Below are 9,974 nucleotides of genomic sequence, written 5' to 3' on the forward strand. Positions count from 1 at the left end.
CTTAGTCCAACCCTGCCCACACCCTAAGCATAATAATATTTGTCTGGGATTGGGATAGGGATAGGAACAGGCTCACCCATGTTAATTATAAAATTATGGCAATGGGGTGGGGACCATACTCCCCGTCCTTGGTCCTGAATTTGAAACAAATCCCCATCCTTGACCCCGATCCCCATTAGGGATAAATATGACCCTCTATCCCCGGTTCCTAATAGAGACGAGTTCTTTGTTGGGAACCTAAATCCCAAGATTTTTTAAATTAAAATTATTTTTCATAAAATATATTTACTTAAAATAAGGGAAAATTTTTCAAATATAAAAATATTTTAAATATATTATGATATAAAAATATCATAAATAATATTATATATAATCGGGATTAGGGGTGGGATGAGGAATTCACTCCCCCATCTTCGTCCCTATCCTTGCTTGGATATCACTATCAATTATCGTCCCTGCCAACGCAATCTCCATTCCTGACCCAATGTTGAGTACCAAATAGGATGGGGAACATTGCCATCCCTATTCATATTCAAATCTTATTAATTGGTTAATTGTGAAAAAAACTATAATTTGAAACCTAATAACTAAAATTAATAAAAGTCTAACCCGAAGTCTTAAACCTTGAGCTTTGGCTTAGATTAATTTAATTATAACTAAAAAAGCTATGCATAGATTAATTTAATTATGGCTATAACTTAACTTTATATATTTAGTTTTGTTAACAATTATTAATATAATTAATCAAAATTACTAAATCATAGCATTAATAAAATAGATTAATTATTTTAAACAACATATCATTCCTTCCTTATAATAGTTATCAGTTTTCATTATTTCACTTTTCATTGACAAATTCCGTGCATTGCAAGGGTCCTTGCCAATAAAACATAAATTAACAAATTTCTTAATAGATAAATGGTAGTGAGAAAGGATATCCATGCTACACTACATGTCTTATTATAAATAGGGCATATCCAGATCCGATCTAACCTGAAGATCTGGTTAGATCTCACATATGGTGATTCAAATTTGAATTCATTAATGACAGTCCAATGTCTGAATCAGATCCAATATTTAATAGGTTGAGGTTAAACAATAAAACATAAAACAACAAATTTCTTAATTAGTATTTATTTAGTTTGATTTTATGTGAATTGAAACATATTTAATTATCATTTGAAGGAAACCAAATTTCTTAAATTTTATTAACTATTATAAGATAAATCTATTTTAAATTTTTATAGTTTTGTGAATAATTATTATAATATTTTAAAAATAAGATTGGAATCAATTAGAAACAGAATTAGAATCACTTATTCCTAACGCCTGTTTGGTTCAGTTGGGAACCAAAATTGGATTTTGATTGTTGTTATTTGGTTCATTTGGAGTTGTTATTTTATTATTAATTCAATACTTTATTATTTTATTACATTTTATTTTCTTATTCATTTATTAATATTCTATTAATTTATATTATTATTATTATTACTTTAACTTATATTATTACTTATTTATTATTATATTATTAATATTATTTTATTATTACTAATATTTTGTTAATAGTTTATTAATATTTTATTAATACTTTTGTCATGAGCCTCTTTAAAACTCTTAAATGGGAATTCCATTATCTAGGGGGCTTAAAATACCCAAACATCCCCCCTCTCTCTCTCTCTCTCTCTCTCTCTCTCTCTCTAATAACATATTGCATTATTGCTTGTTTTCAAATCTGAAAAATCGATTTGCTTGCTTTGATAGTGACTCTATTCTCCGTGGAATGGCACCGAATTAAGTGATTCTAAATCCGAAAGAATTGGGAGAGTGAATGTGTTAGGCACCCCTTTCTTTAAGCTATTGTAGCAACCCAAACGGCAATTGTTCATGCTCAATTTCTAACGAAAACACCACTGAAAATAGTTGCTGAGAACTCCTAAAATCAGGAAAAAATGCTCCCAACTTCACTCAGAATTGACTTGAGGTGATATTATCTTGTATTAGGTATTGATTTTCCTAAGACCCTTGCTTCTCTACCTCTTTTTTTTCAATCTGGAGGAAACTAGGAACAGAAGTTTCCTATGGTTTCAAGACTTTAAGCAACCCAAAGCTAAACTAAGAACAAAGATTACAAATTCAGGTTCAAATGTTAAAATGAGAGACTTACCTCTCGTGTACAACCTTGACAAGAGTTTTCCAACAGTCAAATTGAACAAAAGAGTGGTTGGATGAACTTGAAAGAGGTTTGAAACTCATGAATATTTGGAGTTTTCGTGCGAACAGAGCACCTATGAGAGTTAGGAATACTTCTTGGATCTCTCATTTATTTTTTCTCTCTTTTCTCTTCATCACCCCCCCCCCCTCTTGAGCTCGAATTGAATCAATATTTATAGAGAAAGGGAGGGGGATATGTTTGAATTCATTCAGCTACAGTGTTTGGGATTCAATAGAAAATTTTCATGTAAATAGGCAAAGATTCTTTAAAGAAATAGATGTCACGAAGTTAAGCTTTCCTATTTGGTGAAACATTTTCTTCAATTTGGGAGTGGTTTTCATGGGTTTTGTACATCCAAAGGGATCTTGGGGCGTGTTGGATGTTGCAGTCTCGTATTTGAGCATGAAATGGCAAAAAAAAATGTAAATTTAATGAAATTTTAAAAGTGGTTTTGTCTTTTCTTACTTTTAAGTGATGATATCTTTGGATGTTTAGACTTTTGGGTTTATTAGGCTCAATTTCACCAGTCCAAATGTTTGAATAGGTCAAGAATGGGTCTAACATCAGCCATCACACTTTTGGGGTTTCAAATTGTGATAGATGAGGTGTGATTTGGTTTAGCGCATCGAAATGGTATTTTCCTAGTTTAATGGTCAAACAGATGAATCAAGTCATGAAATTTGACGTGCTAGGCTTTTTTGGGTCTCTGAGCACAGTGGTGAGGTCTGATTACCATTTACAAATAGTACAAAAATGTATAAAATATCACAGTTTTGCAATAAAATAGCATGGATTCTAATGTTGCTCGATAGACAAGGAAAAATCTTGAAATGCACCAAAGATCATGCATGGCTGAAGAGGCCACCTGATGTCACAAACAAATGTTAAAGACCTCAGAGTAAGGTCTTGATATGAAGACTCCGACAGTCAAATTAGCAAGAGTGGGAATGGGGATGAATTGAAGAGTTCACTTAATAAGTTGAGGTGCAAGGTGAGCTGAGGTGATTAATGAGTAGGGGAATTAGAGAGTAAGAGTGTCCAGTGAATCATACTTTCGAAAAAACTTGCTTGTTTACAGGTGAAGAAACAGTTAGATGTTAGAGCAGTAGGTCTCACAATGGCTCTCCAAGTCGGACCTCCTCCTTTGCCCATAGGGGGCAAGTTGTGCACATGTGGTCGATCATTAATAGCATGATCAGGTCAGCCGATGTGTAATGATCGAGCCTTACAGCTTCACATGTCATATCCAAATTGTCTGATAAATTTTTCAAATTACCCTTCAAGAAGTGGTGAATTGACCAAATTGCCCTCTAGAGTGAGACATATGGTGCTTCGTCATTGGCATAATTAATTCGACCACATTAGCTATCCCAACCATCCATTTTCTTCATTATGGGAGTTCATAACAGAATTGCCCTCTAACAGGGAGTTCCAAATCTCTTGCCACATTTGCTTAATCCACAACTTACACACCTAACTTTGGTGCCTTTCACATGACTACAAAGTGGAGCCTACTTAATGTAATAATTATTATGTGATTATGACCCTTTACTATTTATGCATGTTTCATAGTCATCAATAATCACTCGAAACAAGATTTGTGGGTCAGTGTTAGAAGGGATCAGCCTATCTACTTATAAAGTGAATCCATACCCTGCAGCCCATTAGTCAAAAAGTGAATGGAGAAAACCCACCCAATTCTTAAGATTCAGTTTTGAAGGAGTATAAGTACAAATATGTAGAGTGAAAAATCTTGTATTTTGTATTATTTTGTATGTATTTGTACTATTTATATTTGTATTTGTACTAGCTCAATTTGAAAGAAATACAAATACAAATATATACAGTACAAATATATACAAAATAACACAAAATACAAGATCTTGCACTCTACATATTTGTATTTATACTCCTTTCAAATAAAATCTTCAATTTGGGAAGAGTGCAAATCAAATGTTTTAAAACTCGGACCAGATTGATCGAATCCCACCTACACTTGGGTTGGGGATGGGTTATCCCTCGTTGTATATCCCTTCAAATGAAAAAAAAAAAAAAAAACTCGGGTCAAATTAAAAATCCAAATGCTGTCAACAAATTTGTATTTGCACTCTTTCCAAACTGAGCATAATAAAATAAGAATATTGTCTCTAAAATCAATTAAATGAATAATTTTCTTTTATTTATTAATTTGCTTATAAGATTTGATTAATGATACAAATGATTTCTTACCTCATATTTGAATACACCCTGTTCATGGAGCAATTGGTTTGATTTAACCACTCAAGAATAAAAAGCAGAAAGAAAGAGAAAATAAATATTTATTGAATGGCCACTTGAGATATACAAGAACAGTCTACAAGGTCTGACGATTCAATTTAATTATCACATGTTCATAATTTATAATTGAATGATTTGTTACATTTGTCTTTCAGTGGATAATATAATTATATGGACCAGAAGACAAAGCAATAAATCATTCAATCCATTTATTTCAACTGTTACCAAACAACCTCTTAAAAGGTTAGGTTTTGTCACGGGGGGTTTCATCTGATGGGGCCCATTGAACATGGAATAGCCGAATGGGCTTTAACTTATGCAGCTACATGAAAAAGTATAAAATACAAAGATCTGACAATTTACAAGTGGGGAATTGCCTCATAATGCCTATGTTAGTATGTTCGGAGCTCGGAGGCTAGGCGTCTCTCTCTCCTCTCTCTTGATCCTTAGGAGGAAATCCTCCTAGTGCTTGCAAAATATGGTAGTGAAAGTCACAAACATGATTTTAAAATCGGATTGGATCGGACGGTCAGGTTGAAAAATCGGGAATCGTTCTGTTTTACTCCAAACTGTTATTTTGTCAAAAACCGTTGATTTGGTCAATAAATTATTGATTTGGACAAAAACCGTTGTCCAATTCAATTTTAAAAACCTTGGTCACAAAGGATCTACCAGGATTTATCGATCAAAAAGAAAAAAGGGCCTATCTGGATTCCTGCGCCTTTGCACTTGTTATCTTGCTTTGTCTTATTAAAAGGTGTTTATTTTTTTCTTTTTTTTTTTCTTGTTTTTGGGTAAATTGTTTAAACTTTCCCTGAATTTTGTAACATAATTGCAAGTAGACCCTTTTTTGTTAAAATCCTCTCTTTATAGGCATTGAAATGTCTAAAATGCCCATACAGCTAATTTTCTCTTCATTTGAATTGTTAGTCTAATCCCTCTAAAATTGATTTATTTTTCCAATCAATCACTCAGAGGAGATGAATGCTATTACCAAATTTCAGAGGAGGTTTCAGCTATTTACCATTTTTCTTTTGATATCTCAAGGTGGCTTCCTTGTGAGTTATGATGATTGTAAAAGCCTTTTGCTTCCTTGTGCGCTATGATCATTAAAAGCCTTTTGCTTTTAATAATTAGTATCAGTTATTTGTTTTTCTTGCTCTACTACATTCTTTGGAAACCCAGTTCCAGTTTAATTGCTCTTTTGGATCAATGGATCAATGGTTTAACCATCTAGGTCAAATAATCTTTTGTAATATAACGAGTTAAAGATGTTGCCATTAAAAGTGTCAATGGACCGGTTTTGGATTGGACCCTGTCCAGTCTAAAATCAATTTGGATGGATTAGATGGACCAACAAGGCATTGGATTGGACCAATCCGATCTAAAATATTTATTAAATTGGATTGAACCTGATCTGTCCATAACAAAATTATATTGGGTTGGATTGGATTAAGCCAATATCTGGTCTATTGATATAAGATAAGAATATATGTGTCAATGGACTGAGTTTGGATTGAAATCAATCTAAATCAAAATGAATTTGAACTGATTGGATGGTCCAGACATTAAATTGGACTGATCCAAATTGATCCAAAACATTCATTGGATTGGATTGGACATGATCCAATTATAATGGGTTCACATTGGACTGGATCAGATTGGACCAAATCCAGTCCAATTGACACCCTTTAATGTAGCCATACTGGCTGGGCTGGGATTATGACTGTTACCATACCACCGTTCACCGGGTGGTGATTGTGCGTCTGCATCATCCACCATATGCAGTGATCAGTGATGGATAGTGGTAGATGAACCATTTGTTTCTCACGCAGATGTAAATGCAACAGTAAGAGTGTTGGAGAGAGGCTGTGGACAGCCTAAGTTTTCTTGTGGTGTTGGGCCGGCCAATCATGATCTGCCATGTCAGCTGTAGCCATGTAAAAAGCTGATGTGGTGCATAATGATCGTCGGCCTGATAATGAATGACATATTAAGGAAAGCCTAGGGCTTTCTTTTGACATTTGACAGTTGACACCATATGTTGAAGCACAATGGCTTTTGGGTTTTCTAGGTGGGCTTCATGGACAGCCCAAGGCGACTGTCCCTCAACGACAGAGATATGAACCTTGACGATGGACGAAACTCTTGGAGTCGAGGTTTAAAATATCGATACGCCCTACGTTGATAGGGGCATATTGGGCATTTTCATATTTGATTTTTTTTTAATTATTTTTTTTAAACTGGTTTAGGGGAGACGGTCTAGGACCCCTCCATCCCCTGAACCGGTCAGACCCCCAATACATCCACTGTGGGGGTATCGGAAGGGTCCTGGAACAATACGTATCGACCAATATGACTTGATACATATCAATACTTTGAACCTTGCTTGAAATAAAACCAAGGCCTTGATCAAGGTAGGCGACCTGTTCAGTTGAACTGTTGGCATCATTTGGATTGGATTGTAATAGGCACGAGGTAGAAACAATCTCAGATGTGATGATTGGAGAAAACCCAAATTGGCACAAAGCTCAAAGGAATCGACTAGAATTCAAAAAAACAGGTTTGGCAAAGAAGAAGAATAAGAACCCTAGATTTGTGACATATAACTCATGACGTGAGAGCTTTTATCAAACATGTGAAAGGGAGTGAATGAACCGCGAATGGTGAAAGTTGTCAGTGACCAACAGGGGAAGCAGTCGAGCAGATGGAGGCTGGAGAGAAAGACGACGTGCTCTCTTATAATTGACCTACAGCCCACTCAACGGCAATGGGGCATTCTACTAATTGTCTTTGTTGTGCTTTTGGGCTTTAAAAGCACAAACCTTGAAGCTCCAAACACAATCTACATTTTTGTTGATAATGCGTTTTGTTCGAAGAAGGAAGACGTGCTGTTGTAGATGAAGAAATAAGATGTCATTATTCTCTCTTTATTCTGCTGAAACCAAACACTGCTTGATATTTTTAGATACCAAACATTGTTTCTTTCTAAAAGCTTGACAAGAAGAGCTAGAGGTATTTTTTGAATAAACAACGATGGGCCTATGCTCCTAAACATTTTCGCCTTGGTTTAGGTGGTCACTTGACCGGTCAGCAATATAAAATGGTTCTTAATGAAAGATGAATTAAGTACAATGGTTGTAAATTATAGGGGTGTTTAAATAAAATACCAACTGTAGGGTAAGTTTTAGTACATCAGTGAAATTATAGGGCCTATTTTAGTAAATGACCCTCATATGTATGTACGTTTATTCTTATTTTTTTATATATTTCTTTTGTAGATATGGCAATTATAGACAAGTAAAAAAATTACGTTGAAAAACAGTTCCACCAATCATCATCTATTTTTTGTGAGGCTTTCATTTTCTCTTAGAACTTCCATATCAAGTTGGACTTTGCAAATGGAAACGTGTGTTTACATCCTACCATATATTTAAGAGAAAATTCCCAATTAGTACCCTATACTTTGGGTCTACTGTCACTTTGGTCCCTGAATTTAAAAATGCAATAATTCAGTATCTGAATTTTCAAAACATGACAATCTAGTACCTGTTGTTAATTCGTTGTTAACCAACCGTTAAATGGCATTTGAAAAAGACACAAATGCCTTTCAAGTGTCATCTAATTTTCTGTATCGACCATCCAAACATTGACAAAAAATTAATAGTCCCAAATCTGTCTTTTCCATTCAAAAAAGTTGGGATCACTTTTGAGTGGGCATTCTGGTGACCCCAACTTTCTTGAATAGAAGAGGCAAAGATTTGAAATTGTTATTTTTTTTTCAATGTTTAGATGGTTGATAAAGAAAATTAAATGACACTTGAAAGGCATTTGTTTTTTTTTCAAATGGCACTTAACAGCTACTTAACAGCAGGTACTGGATTGTCACGTTTTGAAAATTCAGGTATTGAATTATCGCATTTTAAAATTTAGAGACCAAAGTGGCACTAAGCCCAAAGTACAGGGTACTACCCAATCAGAAATTTTCCCTATATTTAATAATGACAAACAAGGACTTTGATTAGACTGACAATTTCAAAAAAAAATAAATAAATAAACAAAAACAAAAAGGAAGAAAAAAAATTGGGCTTAAGGTCCTAAATTTTCCCCTTCAGTTAAAGAATTTGGTCCATTCTAACATGGTCAAGTTATCCCTTTCTTTTACGAGGACTTTGAATTCTGCTTTGTTGGAGATTTTGCTGGTTGAGTTGTTTCCTCTGTTGGAGTTTGATCCTCTTGCGCACCTAGCGCCATTTGCAGAGCTCTGTCAATTCACTTTCCTCCTGGTGCTCAGTTTACTCGTGTTTTATTACAGCAGTTGGATCTGTGTCATGTTTTATATGTTTTTTTTTTCTTTTCTGCTGTCTATGTGACTGGAACTATATTCTGAGCATTATGAAATATGAATGGCTTAAAAACTCAAAAATCCAGATATCACTAATTGAAGATGTATAATATATAATAGCCACAGCAATATTCATGGTTGATTTCGCCTTGGTGATCCGAGATGTAATCATACATACTTACATAGTAACATCCTCTTTCGTGACAAAAATGAAAAGAGATGTTGACCATCCTGAATATCAGAACTTTTGTCATGGGCACTTGCATGGGACATTTCTAATAGTCAAGGCTGTGTTTGGTTTGAAAGAAAAGGTAGGGAAATTATATAAAAAAACAAATGTAAATATTTACAGTGCAAATACAGGTTTAGAAATACAAAATACAAGGCTTTACACCATATACATTTGTATTTATACTCTTTCCAAACTGGAGCCTTTCTTTCAAAGCAAACAACAACGGGTTAAATGCCAACAGTGAACTGAAGATTTTATAACATGGGATTTGGAACCAAGTAAAAGAACCCCTTCAAATATAGAAAACATGTAAAGACCGTTACCCATGATGGCGATTTAAATATCAAATTGAATGTCACCAATTTTATTCCAGACAAGATACACTAATGGGAGAGAAATAAACACATTTGAAAATCCTTCGATATAAGGTCATCCAAAATGTCTAAAATCTGCAAAGTTTGAGCGTAGATGCATAAATCTGATGAATTTGACTGTGCATTCAACTGATACAAGATAATCCAAAAATCCTTAGATTGAGATCGTTATGAGGATATTAGTTTTGATATTTGGCTGTGAGTAAGACCTATATTCAACCACTTCGCAAGTGCCTAGGAAACAAGAATACAATTTTGCAAAAGCTACAGCCACGCTGAAACTGATGGTTATACCTGACAAATTATCCTCCCAGAACTTCCTGAACATTGTGCAAAAAAAAAAAAAAAAGAAAAGAAAAAGAAGAAAACGAAAAGAAAAGAGAAAGTTTGGTTTTGAGACCACATTCCATTAGGGGTATCAATGGACCGGTTTTGGGTTGGACACCGTCCGAATCAGAAGTGATATAGATAGACTGGACGGTCATAAAAATGATATGGACGCGGACCGGTCAATCCATTCATAGAATGGACCGA

Source organism: Nelumbo lutea, chromosome 3 (assembly GCF_056320005.1).
Source record: "Nelumbo lutea isolate HS-2025 chromosome 3, American lotus-T2T, whole genome shotgun sequence".
In the NCBI taxonomy this organism is placed as follows: domain Eukaryota; kingdom Viridiplantae; phylum Streptophyta; class Magnoliopsida; order Proteales; family Nelumbonaceae; genus Nelumbo; species Nelumbo lutea.